The 13,735-nt window shown below is 42.8% G+C and overlaps 1 long non-coding RNA gene across 1 annotated transcript in view; it reads right to left on the bottom strand.

Annotated features, from left to right (window-relative positions):
* Nucleotides 1–13,016, bottom strand: part of LOC143839081 (uncharacterized) — a 35,395-nt gene extending 22,379 nt beyond the window's left edge. Inside the window, exons 1-4 of the long non-coding RNA XR_013231592.1 lie at nt 12,864–13,016; nt 12,687–12,747; nt 7,821–7,960; nt 5,975–6,122 (exon numbers count right to left, since the gene is read on the bottom strand). This is a non-coding gene — a long non-coding RNA (uncharacterized LOC143839081). The remainder of the gene's footprint in view (nt 1–5,974; nt 6,123–7,820; nt 7,961–12,686; nt 12,748–12,863) is intronic.
* Nucleotides 13,017–13,735: the final 719 nt, after the last annotated feature.

Genomic DNA, 13,735 nt, shown 5'->3' with positions numbered 1-13,735 from the left:
ATTAGTCATAAATATTGAAACCAAGAACCAGCAAAAAAAAAAAAAAAAAAAGATTGGATCTAGCATGTGGGAAATGCTAGTCTTTATGCTGGAACATTCACAAGATCCATCAAATATATCAAAATGTATATCAAAGTGTTTATAAACATCAGTTTTGATAACTTCATTGCCTCAGAACTGGTTCCATGAATTTACCTTTTGGGCATTTTTTACAACAGATGCATTGTTTATTAGAAAAATAAACTTAAATAGCTTATTACATTCCCTGTGGTGATTGAAAGAGCTGTCAAGTCACAGCCACTTTATGGCAACGCTATTCAGTTTTCAAGGCAAGAGATGTTAAGATTTGGCTTGCTATTGCCTGCTTCTGTGGAGCAACTGTGGACTTCCTTGGTGGTCTCCCATCCAAGTACTAACCAGGGCAGTTGAAGTTTAGATTCTAAAGTCTGGCAAAAGCTTATGACTATGTTGAATGCTGACATGAGATCTAGTAACACAAGCAGCGCCAACCTGCCTCTGTCTCCAGAGATCACCCATCAGTGACCAGTGCTTTTTCCATGCCATGGCCAGAAGCCAGAATGGAATGGGTCCAAGACTGACACTTCATCCAGGTCTTTAGCAGCCCTTTCAATCACCTTCCCCAGAAAGGCTAGATGCAAGACGAGGCAGTAACTGGCCAGGTCCCACAGATCCAATTATGTTTTTTTTTTCACCAATGCCCATTTGAGCCCTTCCGGGAATTCTCCTGTTGAGTGAGAGAGAATGATAATCTCCTAGTGGGCCTCCTATCATCTCATTGCTTGTTTTAAGGAGCCATGATGGGCAGGAATACAATGGGCAGATTGTCAGCCTGACTGAATTTAGCATCCTGTCCACTTCAGTCAGCATGAACCTCCTGAAGCATTGTTGTCCAGGTGTAATGGCGGTTGGCTTGTTGTTTTCTCTCAGAGGAGTAGTTCTAATATGGAGATGGTGGTCAGTCTTGGCTTTGTGCCACAATCTTTCTCTGAGTCCCAGTCCAGGTTTTCCTATAGCAACTGCTGCAATCCTGGAGCCTTCAAAACAGTAAGTTGAGCAGCTAACCAGTGGAGCAGGGTCCACATCATCCAGTAAGAGTGGGAGAGATTTAATTCAAACCCAGCTTTCTCCATCTTAGTGTAGTCTCTAATGGCTACACCATGCCAAAGTCCTATAATTCAAGTGAAGCATGGCAGTTTTCTATAATATGTACTACATCCTCCTTATTAAGAAGTCTAAAAATGGGAGCAAATGTATTCTTGGTATTCCTCTGTAAAGCACCTTCAGTTCAGTAACACAAGTGGATTTGTGCAATGAGATGCAAAGTAGTAGTGGTAGCTGTTTCCAAACATTAAAGAAGCACTATAACGGGGCACATATTCCATCCTCTCTATGTGGTTGCCAAAGTACGGATATTGTACTTTACTCTGACTTGACAGAGTTTTATCTTTTGTAGATTATTTTTGTAAACCTAATTCATCAGAAATGTCATGCAGCGAGGCAGAAGTAATCTAAATTAGAACATGAGTTATCCAAACATTGATTGACTGGTAGTCTAAAGCCACAATGAAGTTTCCCTGCATGAAATGCTTTCATACTTCAAAGTCCAGAGTGGAAAATTAGAACTTTGGTACAAACAGACAAAAAACTATTGTTTGCTTTCAAAGAAACAAGCAGTGCTATTTTTGTGCTGATTTTTTTTCTCCTACTGTATTCCCTCCTTCCTTTCTTCTATCATGTTTGGCACTTTTGAATTTTCTTGTTTTCAAGTGTGTGTGGGGAGGCAGGATTTAATCATACAGTGGCGAAATGCCAAGTTGCAAATTGAAAAGCATTCCTTAATAGTAAGAAACGATCAATTATACAGTGCATTCTAGCTGTGGTGCCAAACTTAGTTGTAAGCACATTTCCTAGTATTATCCCAGTTGGAATGACTTTTAAAATACAAAAGTGAGATGAATAATTTAACACCACGCTGGGAGATCTTTATTAATTAAGAACGTCTTCTAGAGGTGTTATTTGCAACCCACACCCCCACAATGCATATGACTGCTCTTCCTAAACTGCCGAAAGAAAAGAATGCATCTCTTGAATCATAAGTCTTTCCACTGCGCCAACCAGCTAAGCATTCCAAAAGAACAAATGCTTACAATTGATTTAAGGAGTCCATTTTCCAAGTCAACTATTTGTCTTGGGGAATCTAATTCTTATAGAAAAACCAAAGGGCACCTGGTGCCAATAAGCCATTTTTATCTCATGCTTTTAAAAAGTATTGCAGTACCAACACAAAGCACAACTGTGTATGGCCTTAAAGGTAATTACCAGAACCTTTAGCCTGATCCAGAATTTAACTGGTAGTCACTGCAGTTGATGGCTGAATAGCTGAATGTGGGACCTCCATGGTGTTACTGTGAGGACCTTGGCCACTGCATTTTGGACTAGCTGAAGTTTCCAGATCATGGTTAATGGCAGGCCTGCATAAAGTGAGTTGAAGTCCAGTCTAGGGGTGACCGTCACATGGATCACTGTAGCTAGCTGTTCCAGGGCCAATTAGGATACCAGTAGTTTGGCTTGGCAAAGGTAGTAAAATGCCAGCAATGCTACCTTTGTGACCTGAGCTACCATTGAGAGGGAAGCACCCAGAATCATGTCTAAGTTCCTGGCAGAGTGAGCCCCTGAAAGCTGCACACCATCCAGGGAGGGCAGACACGCTTCCTCACATGGTACCTTTCTACATAGCCACAGGACCTCTGTCTTTGAAAGACTGAGCTTCATACAACTCCGCTTGAGCTACATCATCACTGCTTCCAGACAGCAGGCTAATGCTTCTGGGGGAGAGTCAGGGTGGCCATCCATTAGGAAGAAGAGCTGGGTGCCATCAATATGCCTATGACAACCCAGCCCAAACTTCTATACCAGTTGGACAGAAAGGCGCATGAAGATGTTGAGTAAAATAGGAGAGAGGACCACTCCTTGTGGGACTCCACAAATGAGTTTTCAGCAGTTTGATGTTCTCTCTCCTATTGCTATCCTCTGTCTGAGACCCCTGAGGAAGGAAGAACGTAACTAAAGGGCTGTCTTCTGTATTCTGGCATTGGCAAGGTGGCAAGTTAAAAGCTTATGGTCAACTGTGTCAAACGCTGCTGAGAGATCTAGTAGTATCAGCAGTGCTGACCCACCTTGGTCCTGCTGGTGATGAAGGCTGTCTGTCAGGGTGACTTGCGCTGTCTCTACCCTATGGGCATGCTGTAAACCTGAATGAGATGGGTCTAGGACTGAAGCTTCTTCCAGGAATGTCAATCCACAACAGCCCTTTCACCATCTTCCCCAGAAACACTAAGTGCAAGATGGATCAATAGTTGTCTGGCTCTCATGGGTCTAAAGATGTTATTTTTTCTCATTAGTGTACCACTTCCTCTTTTAGTTCCTCTGGAAATTCTTCCATTTTGAGATAAAGGTTGATTACCTCCTGGAGGAGAGGCCTTTATTCTTATGTCAGGTGTTTGCAGGAGCCATGATGAGCAGGGGTCTAGCGGGCATGTGGTTGGCCTCACTGCTGTTAGCATCCTGTTGAATTCAGTCAACGTGAGTCATCTGAAGTTACTCAGTGTTTTCTCCAGAAATAGCCAAGGGACCTCTAGTTCACTTTCTGTGTCTAAGGATGGAGGGAGGTCACGGCGGAGTGTCAAGATTTTGTCTGCAAAATTACTCGCAAATGACTCACAGCTGATATCCAATTGACTACTGTTTGTTGCCCTTCTACCAGGGCATATCAAACTTTCCAAAATAATTGTGCCAGGTATGAGTCTGCAGATGTGATGGTAGCCAAGTAAAAATTGTGTTTTTATTGACTTCACCGCCATCTCATAGACCTTCACTTGTATTCTATAGGATGTTCTTGAGGTTTTGTCGTGAGTCTTCCTCCAAACTCATTCTAGTCATCTCCATTCCCATTTCTTGCTGTGGAGCTCCTCAGTGTGCCAAGGAGTTCACTTGAGACAGGGGTGGAGAGGATGTCAGGGAGATATCTCGTCAATGGCAGCCAACATTCTGTCATGCCAGTCACTTACCAGGCCATTTAGAGAAGTGCTGGGAGGCATTCAGGAATCCAGTTGGATCCATAAGTCTCCATAGGTGGGCTAAAATTTGCTCAGGACCCAGTTGAAGAGGGGGTGGTAGCCTTAGCCTTCAGGGCATAATGGTTTGACCATGAAATGGCATTTGCTGTGACCAGATCCATGTTCAGACCCATGCTGAAAATGAGATTCAAGGTGTGGCTTGTTTGGTGGGTGGGGCCAACAACAAATTTTGCATTCATGTTTCAAGTCCACTCCATTGTACCTATAGTTAAAGGATCTCAACCAGTTGGGAAAATCTTTTTTTTTTCTGCTGGAAAGTTGATGCTGGGCTAAGCTGATGAATAAACAATAGTGTATCTCCTTGGATTATCATATAATTAAGGTATATTTGCTCTTCGTATAAATTCAGCAAAAGAAATGTTTGAAGAGAGCATGTGGTTGTCTTAAGAGCCAGGAAACAACCAATTATGCCACTGCAATGCTACATACTAGATGTACTTCCTTAACTGGTTACAATGAGATTGTAAGTAGCAAATCTGTCAGAACAGATTTATTCCTCTTGTCTTGCAAAGGCAATCCTTCAGCATCATTAGTGGAAAGCACTAATGTACTTACTAGGCTTCCTGGCAACATTCTTGATATCAGGGTGGACACACCTGTTCACATACCATGGATGAAGTGGGTATATCATGCTGAGCTCCAATGTGAACCATTTGTCGATCTCAAAAAAGAATATTCCCCTTACATGTTACCTTATGTACAGAAGAGGAAATATAAACTCATTTATCCACCAATGAAGAGGCCCATCAGTTCAGTACATAAAGGAAAAGCTCCTAAAACTATACCTATCAGAGAATTTTCAAGCCAAAGAATGCTAATATTTGGATGAGGAATGATTAAATGAATATAAACAGCAGGAAAATCAAGCTCTCACTGATAATAGTTACTCGTGAAAAAAAATGTTTGTTTACTTGAGTGTGTTCTGTGGGATACCTGAATAAAAACTTATCACAGCCAATGACAAAATTGACTTGCATTTTTTAAAAATTGAAGAGCACAGTAAAACATGTGTTACATATTATAGTATTCAGATGGTTTGTAGCCACTGGCTTTTACCAAGGTTACAAAAATTATGCAGAGTGTGAGTCATGGCTGCTACTTATCCACCCACTGCCTCTCCAAACCCTAATAAGAATAGCAATATCTCGCAAGTGAAGATTATCCTCCACTATTATTTTGTTTACTCGCCTACAGATTTTTCTCAAAAACATATGTGTTTACCTTCTAATATAAACCATAGTGTACTCCCCTATCCAGTGTTTCTAAGAACAGCTGCCCATGCTAATCCAAAATTGTTAACCATCTGCTGAAGTTGGCAATGACAAAGATTACATCTCACTTTGTCCATATTATGTGCTGGACCAAATTAAAAAGAGAAGAGATACCATTATTTCTGTTGTGCTCTTGACTATGATGTCCTTCACTATGACTATTTCTGCACATACATAGACTGCCACATCAGTGTTTTGAAATAATCTATTTTTGTAAAACTTATTATGCAGTTTCTGGCTGCTTCAGGAGTAATTGTGAATTTAGTGCCTTGTTACTCCATGGTTTCCAGATCCACTTTTTTCCTGTGATTCTTTTTCCTTCGGATAGTAACTCACAGATTTCAAGTGAGAAGTCACCAGGACTGAATTTTTTTTCCTGCTGCTCCGGCATGTTTACAACCCCAAGTCCTTTGAACAACATACTGATTTTAAGTGTCTTTTTGACTGTGTTATGATGTGATGTTTTAAACATAGTAATATCACTGTGTTATAATGCAGGGACAAAATGAACAGTGAGTTTTAATGTGGCTTTCTCCATGCAATTACCCGTCCATGAAGTTCTTTTTGTTTCTTTTTGTTGTTGTTGTTGTTGGTAAGGTTTGTTGCCTTACACTTGTATTGTTTCTTAATTCTCACCTTCTCTTCCTCTATATCTCCCACTGTGTTTTTGATGACAATTCAGTCTTTTGAACATCTGAAAATAATGGAATTATAAAATTAATTTGACAAAAATGGAAACTCAACTTGTGCAGTATACCCATTTAGTGTGCTTCATAATTATTGAACAACACTGTTATGAATAGGAGTATCCTGTTTGGTGATTGCAAACAGAATACTATTTTCATTAGGATTTAGTGGCAATCTTTGCCAGCAATTTTCTTAGTTGTTGATTAAGGAGAAAAAGAAGAGTTGGTTCTTATATGCTGCTTTTCTCTACCAGAAGAAGCCTCTTCTCTACCAGAAGAAGCGGCTTACAATCACCTTCCCTTTCCTCTCCCCACAACAGACACCCTGTGAGGTAGGTGAGGCTGAGAGAGCCCTGATATTACTGCTTGGTCAGAACAGCTTTATCAGTGCTGTGGCGACCCCAAGCTGGCTGCATGTGGAGGAAGAGCAGGTAATCAAACCCAGCTTGCCAGATTAGAAGTTCACAGTCCTAACCACTATGCCAAGCTGGAGGAGTGTGGGATCTTTGAAATGGTGGCAACCATGCTGTTCCCCATGATACACCTAGCCATTTTTTTAGTGTTGTGATATTATAACATTACTGCACAAATGCAAAAAAAAGACGCTCTGTCACTGAGGAAGTACATGACAACACACTTCACGTTCTTCATAATTATCGAATAACACTAGTGTAGTCAGTTCAACATTTGTTGGCCATGGTAGCAACCATGATGTTCCCCACGATACATCAACCTTTCTTTTTTACAATGTAATAAGCCCATTGTGGTAAAAAATATATTGGGGCCTAGAAAAGGTGCTGGAGAGAGCCCTCTCTTTCAGCAATAAAAGGTGCATAAAGCTCTGGAAGAGGATGTCATGATGCAATTTTGTGAAAGGAACGTGGTGTCTTGAAATAGATGTGTGAAGGAAGAGGCCATGTCTGGGCTGAGGCTGCAAGTATGAGGGCTAGTGGGAGTTTGGATCTGTGTGAAAAGAGACATGCATGGCTTTGCTATAGCTTCCCTCCAGCAGTAGGTCACAGTAGAATTGTAAGAGAGAAGGGGCTTTCCTCTGGCATCCCTGTCAGCCAGCTGTTAGGCTAAAGTGGAAAGCTCTCCCCGCTCATATGCAACCCTTCAAAAGAAATATGTGCTCATTCACAGACATGCTTGCATTGTTCTTGGAAGAGCAGCAGTGATGGCTGACCCTCAGCACAACACACAAACACATACACACACATAGAGAGAGAGAGACAGACAGACAGACAGACAGACAGACAGAGACAGAGAGAGAGACAGAGAGAGAGACAGAGAGAGACAGAGAGAGAGACAGAGAGAGAGAGAGAGAGATGTGTTCCTCACTTCAATCAGTTGCTCTTAGAGGCTTCTATCAGTGAAGAGCAACCAGCTGCCCTCATCTGACATGGCTGCCAGAGCACCACTTTAAGAAGCTGGAGGGGGATGAAGCACCACCCCAATACAAAAGAGATGGTGGTGGGTAGCCAATCGGAAGCCACATGTGGAGTCATGAGGGGAAATCTGCATAAAAATCAACACAATTAGCCAATTATATAGCAGATGATAATCTGACTGTGCATAATATTATGTTACTGCACATCTGCAAAAAAGTACATGACACAGCTGCATAATCCCCTTTCAAAAGAAATGCAGAACACATGGGATGGGAGAGATCTGAATTCAAGGGGGGAAATCTCTGCAATAAATACCCTTTTGTGGAAGAAGTGCTGCAAAGTTGGAACATCAGCTGGGGATTCAACTTGCAAGGAACAGTGGCAACACTGAGGTGTGGAAAAGGTCCATGACCCACACAAGGAGACCCAAGAAATGGTTGCAGTTTCCCTTTGACCTAATACCAGACAAGAAATAGATCAAGCACCTATGTGTTAAAGTTATTAATCGGACTCAGACTCAGAAAATCTTTATTGGCATACACAAACACAATCCAAGGAAACAAAATGGATTAGACCAGTGGTCCCCAACCCGCGGCCCGCGGCCCGGTGCCGGGCCGCAAAGGCCTTGGCGCCGGGCTGCGGCTCCTTCTTCCCTCCCCCCCCGAAGTGAGAAGCTTGCCGAGCCGCAAGCTAATCGGCTGCTTTAGCGGCCGATTTGCTGGCAGCCCGGAGGGGCCGGGAGGGGGAGCCGCGGCCGCCAGCATGGCGGCGGCGCAAACGCGCAGGTGCGGACTGCCGCGCACGCACGTTTGTGCCCCTACCGGGCGCAAACGCACGTGCGCAGCAGTCCGCGCAGGCGCGCTTGTGCTGGGGCTGCCGCGCGTGTGCAGGCCCCCGGGCCGCCCTCTCCCCAGAGTCCGGAGCAGTGGGCGCAAGCTTGCGGACCGCTGGATTAGACAACACTACATTCCCGCACTATCAAACATAAGTTATGTAAGCCACCTCGAGCCTTCGGGGGGAGACGGGGTATAAATATAAATATAATAATAATAATAATAATAATAATAATAATAATAATAATAATAATAATAATAATAATAATAATAAGTTATTTATTTGGAAGTTAAATTGAGGGGGGAGGTACAATAAGGGACTGTGATCCTCTTGTTCTGCAGTTGGTTCTTCAGACTAGAACTCTGTTCTTCCTTGGATCATATAGCCAGTATTCGACAACACCCTCCCCCCATTTAGATCTTAGTAGTAGTTTACCAGGATGAGCCATACAAGTGTCACTTAATGTGAACTCAGATAACAACAATCCCAGGATAAAAGTGATAAAAATACCACTTGTGCTGCAGACTGCTTTATAAAGGTATATTTATAAGTACATTTGTACTTACTTCCATTGTGTTCACAAGGTTTTGTATTTCATTGTAACCATAATACGGTGCCTGGGAAATAGCACTGTGCTCTTTCTAGCACAGACTGCAAAAATGGTCTATGCAAGGTAGAGAAGCCCAAGGTGCTGAAACATAAAAGGCAATGAGTGTAGTCAACTGCAAATCCACTGAGATATTTAGTCAACATTCCTCAGGCTCTTCACAGAAGAATTACCACTCATATGGGATCATGATAAATCCAGTGCCTCACAATGCCCCCACCCCCACCTTATGTTTTAGCAATCTATACAACATACTGCTTTGTTGTTCTGCAGGAATGCTTTCCTTTTGTGATCTGTGTAGGAACTCAGCAGTAGTTTACAGTGCCATACTAAGCAGACTTACTTCATTCTGAGACCATTGACCCCAACTATCTTCAATGAGAATGGGTGTTGAGTAGGCCCGTGTAAAGTTTAGCTTTAATCGCTGTAATAGAAAAAGTTGTGTGATCTTTGGGGGGGGGGGACCACATGCATTGTTTGCAGCTCAGCACTACTTGAACCATATTCAGCAGATTTATAAGCTAAAGATGAATTAAATTGCAAACTGCAACTTGGCAAAAGCAATTTGGTGTTGCCACTTTTAATGTCCAATTTGTGTCCATTGATTCTTTTGTACAGGGACTATCCTGTTTATCCAAAATAGAAAGTGAATGGGCTTTGTTGACACAAGATAGCATTCATTCTACTTATTAGTCATTGGGGATCCCCAGGATAGTATAGATGATGTTTTCTGGTCCTGAAATAGTATTGTGTGAGTGCATGTGGGAACTATGTTGGGATTTAGGTTTTCTTCAAGGTTTAGTTCTTGGTTGTATGTATGTGTTGAGTGGTCCACTGTTGGTGAGAAGCTGTGTTAGGCTGGGGGTTCACAGTCTGTGAGTCAAGGCCTGCCACCAAACTCCTGCAAAAAAGAACTATCATTCTCTAGGGTGGGATGAAGATCATGGATGATGAACTGGGATGGTCTGAGCTACTTGTGAGACTCAGAGGCTGACCTTTTCCTTAAGAGGCACAATGAAGGCACTAAGTAAAATGTAAACAACTTTGAAGAAATTCACATTTAGTGTTAGATTCCCACTGATCCTGGGTTTCTCGCACAGTCTTTCATTGGCAAGAGGCTGAAGAGCTAGCATCCACAAATCCCTGTGTATTGCTGCTTTCTCCCCTATAATCCTGCAAAGCAGACCTTTCTAAACTCATCAACACATTAATCTTTTCCCCTCAGCATCAAAGCAGTTTAATCTTTGGCAAAGTAGCCTTCAATAGTTATATTAGAAATCTTATCTTACTAAGACCAGCAACATCAGGAATCAATAGATGAGAGCCTGCCAATGTTATATCCAAAGATGTCTGTCCTTTTGTCATAAGACGACAGAGGAAATTCTAAATCTGAAGATACCTCTAAGTGGTAAAATGGGTGTTATTAGGTCAAAACATATGAACATTGCAGGCTGAAAACATCTTCAGAGGTCTTTCTGGGTAGAAGAATGATCCATTCACAGTATAAACATTGTCAGCAAAGTTTCACTTTGTCAAAGTAGCTTTCAAACTGCAGCCATAGCCAGGCAAGCAAAATGGTTAAGGAAAATACTGAAACGTTCTAGATACTACTACTTCAAGAAAATTGAGACAGCCCAAAGTATCTCACTTGTTGCTTAATAATTTTCTGTCAAAGATTGGCCATTAAGGGATGTTGGCCCTGGGCCCAAGCAGGGTTCTTTGCTTACGCCTTTGCCTAGAGGGATTTACTCAAAAACACACCAGACAAGAAAACCTTTTGTTTGTTTGTTTGTTTACCGTATATACTGCCATTTAAGCCGACCTGCATATAATCTGAGGCACCAGTCGATACCGGGCCGCAGCTCCTATTCGTCCTCCTCCCTGGCTGCTGCCTCGGGGGCTGCCCTGCCACTCTGCTTCCAGCTCACCTTTGGTGCTCTCTGGCGGCCACAATGGCTGGGGCTTCCCCTCGGCGTGGTACTACACAGCTGCTCCTGGGAGCGCACCCCAGCAGGTGGCGGGAAGACAGAGGCGCCGGTGGGAAAGCAAGGGGCTCGGGCGGTGGCAATGACGTCCCTCGGCAAAAGACTACCCCCCCCGGGTCTCAGTAAAATTTTCAAGCATTGACCAGTCCCCGGTGATTAAAAGGTTGGGGACCACTGAATTACTCTATATACCCGCATATAAACCGAGGATGGCTTTTCAGTGTGAAAAACTAGGTTTATATGCAAGTATAACTAGGCTTATATCTGAGTATATAGGGTAATTTAGCTGTAGCTAAGTAAGACAGTCACAGGAGACTCATGTCCACCAAAATCTGTAACTCTAACAGAGTTGGCTCAGAGGGCTAGTCTCAAAGCATCTTACAATTGCCTTCCCTTCCTCTCCCCACAACAGGCACTCTGTGAGACAGGTGAGACTGAGAAAGCTCTGAGAAAACTGTGAAAACAGAACTGTAACTAGCACAAGATCACCCAGTTGGCTGCATCTTACTCACTACACCAAGCTGGCTCATTTCCTTTATTACCAGTCCATCAGAGACATCATCACTTCTTTGTTTTCAATTTAAACTGGACAACACAAACACCAGTTCAGGACTTCCAGGAGACTCTTTCATCATGATACCTAGTATGCATGCATACAAATAAATAATACATGTGGAAAACCCACTGTGGTGGATGAAAAGCCCTACAAATCTGCTGGCAACGTTTATTTAGCTTCTAAAGGAATTTCATTTTCTGAAAAGGCATCCCCACATTTTGCTTTGAATTTGTACTTTAAGGGAATTTAATAATGAGTGATGCCTGGACCCATGCCAGGAAGTGAAACATTATGTACAAAGCTATTGTCATGACAACCTGAGTAGGCCACACTTCAACTGGTGCTGCCTTTTAAAATGATGCACACTTATTTAAACTTTTGTGGGGCACAGGGGGAAAAGGCAGATTCAGATTAGGTTCTTATGTCACTTTAAAAACTTCAGTCAGGCTCGTAAAACAAAGAGAATGAATGCATGTCATATTAGGAAATCAATCTAGTGACTGTTACCATCAGTTAAAATGGGATACACATATCCAGTTTTAATCTCCATATCACTATATTAGAAAATGGACTTGCCACCCAAGTAATGCACTCTGCTAAATGTCACGGAGACTGGAGAAAGCATCCTTTACTGTGCATCAGTTGCAGTGGTGTCCCCATTGTCCACAGGTGCCAACCGCTAGGTAATTAGTCAAAGATAGCTGGCAAAGACTAAGATCTCTCCCCTTTGGCTGCAAACAGCATCAAGGTCTTCCTTCTGGGTCTGCCATCTCAGCTCTCTTAAGCCCCTGCCTAGGCACAATCATTTTGTAGCTGAGGCTTGATGTTTTGGTTAAGAGTGGCAGCTTCTAATCTGGTGCTTGATTCCCTGCTCCTCCACATGCAGCCATCTGGGTGACCTTGAGCTAGTCTCAGCCCTGATAGGGCTGTTCTCACAGAGCAGTCCTTTCAGCCTCACTTATCTCACAAGGTGTCTGTTGTGGGGAAAGGATGGGAAGTGATTGTAAGCAGCTTTGAAACTTCTTCAGGTAGTGAAAAGCAAGGTATAAAACAACTGGTTCTACAAGAGTTCCCCCACCCCTGCTACAGTCTAGAAGCAGAGACAGTCACTTCCCCTACCCCCTGCCAAGTCCTACCCGTTTCCAAGCCCGAAGGTCTTGTTCCCTTGCAAGCTGCTTTGCAGGCACAGCTCTACTCACTCTGTCCCTGATTACTGCCTCTGCCACCTCTTCATGGTAGATAGGGTTCGGCTTGCAGCTTCTGCAGTATATCAGAAAAAGAGTCTGAATGGATGACCCAGTTGGAGGTAAGACCCACCTTCTAGACACCATGCACACTTAAAAATTATTACTAGGGAGGCATGTGTTAACTTTTACCTCTTGTCTGGAAACCTCATGCAGTTTTATCAAAAAGGATGCTGTTGAGAGGAGCTACTGTATTTCCCTGTGTTGCGTTACTGCTCTCCAGTGCTTTCAAGATATGTCTCTGTGTCTCCAGTACTTGAAATCAGATGAACTAGGGGAAAATGTAAAAATCACTTGGAAAAGACATGTGATAGGGCAGGACTTATTCCCTTAACATGCAGTCTCAAGATCTTTAAAAAAAATGGATTCACTTTTCTCACACATGAACAGGTGCCTTGAATGTTTTTCCTAATGAGAGAAAAGAGTGTTATTTTACTGGAGAAAAGGTGTTTCTGCTTAATGTAACTAAGGATTACAGATCTGAGATCCTGATTCTTTGGTACTTTCACATACAGAGAATCTGATTTCTCCTTATCACCGATATCTGACATCTCTTCTCATTTGGAATGAGTGTTTATGGGTTTCCTGTCAGGAGGGAAAGGCTTCACCTCTTTCAGAGCGAGTCTGCAAGGCATGGGGTTTCTTATCGCTAGGAGAACAAAGCTTGGGCCCATTCCACATAGCTTTTGCAGCTGGATTTTCCTGTGCGGAACAGGAAGTATATTGATAGCGCATATGTAGAATAGTCCCTGGACAGAGCTGTGTCTATGCCTGTATCCCCCCCCCCCCGGTTCTACAGTATGTGTGGCTAGAGTGTAGCTCTCCAGATGTCTAAGAATGACAAATACCAAGAGCCCCTGCCAGGCAGGGAAGAGTCACAGTTTAGCCACCCTTGTTCTTCAGCCTTACTTGAAAAACCCTACACAGGTGGACTGACTCTACTTACCTATTGTGTGTATATACTGTTACATACATGTAATCGTAAAGGTAAAGGTATCCCCTGT

This window comes from Paroedura picta, chromosome 5 (genome assembly GCF_049243985.1).
Source record: "Paroedura picta isolate Pp20150507F chromosome 5, Ppicta_v3.0, whole genome shotgun sequence".
NCBI lineage: Eukaryota > Metazoa > Chordata > Lepidosauria > Squamata > Gekkonidae > Paroedura > Paroedura picta.
This window is presented reverse-complemented; position numbering and strand designations above follow the sequence as displayed.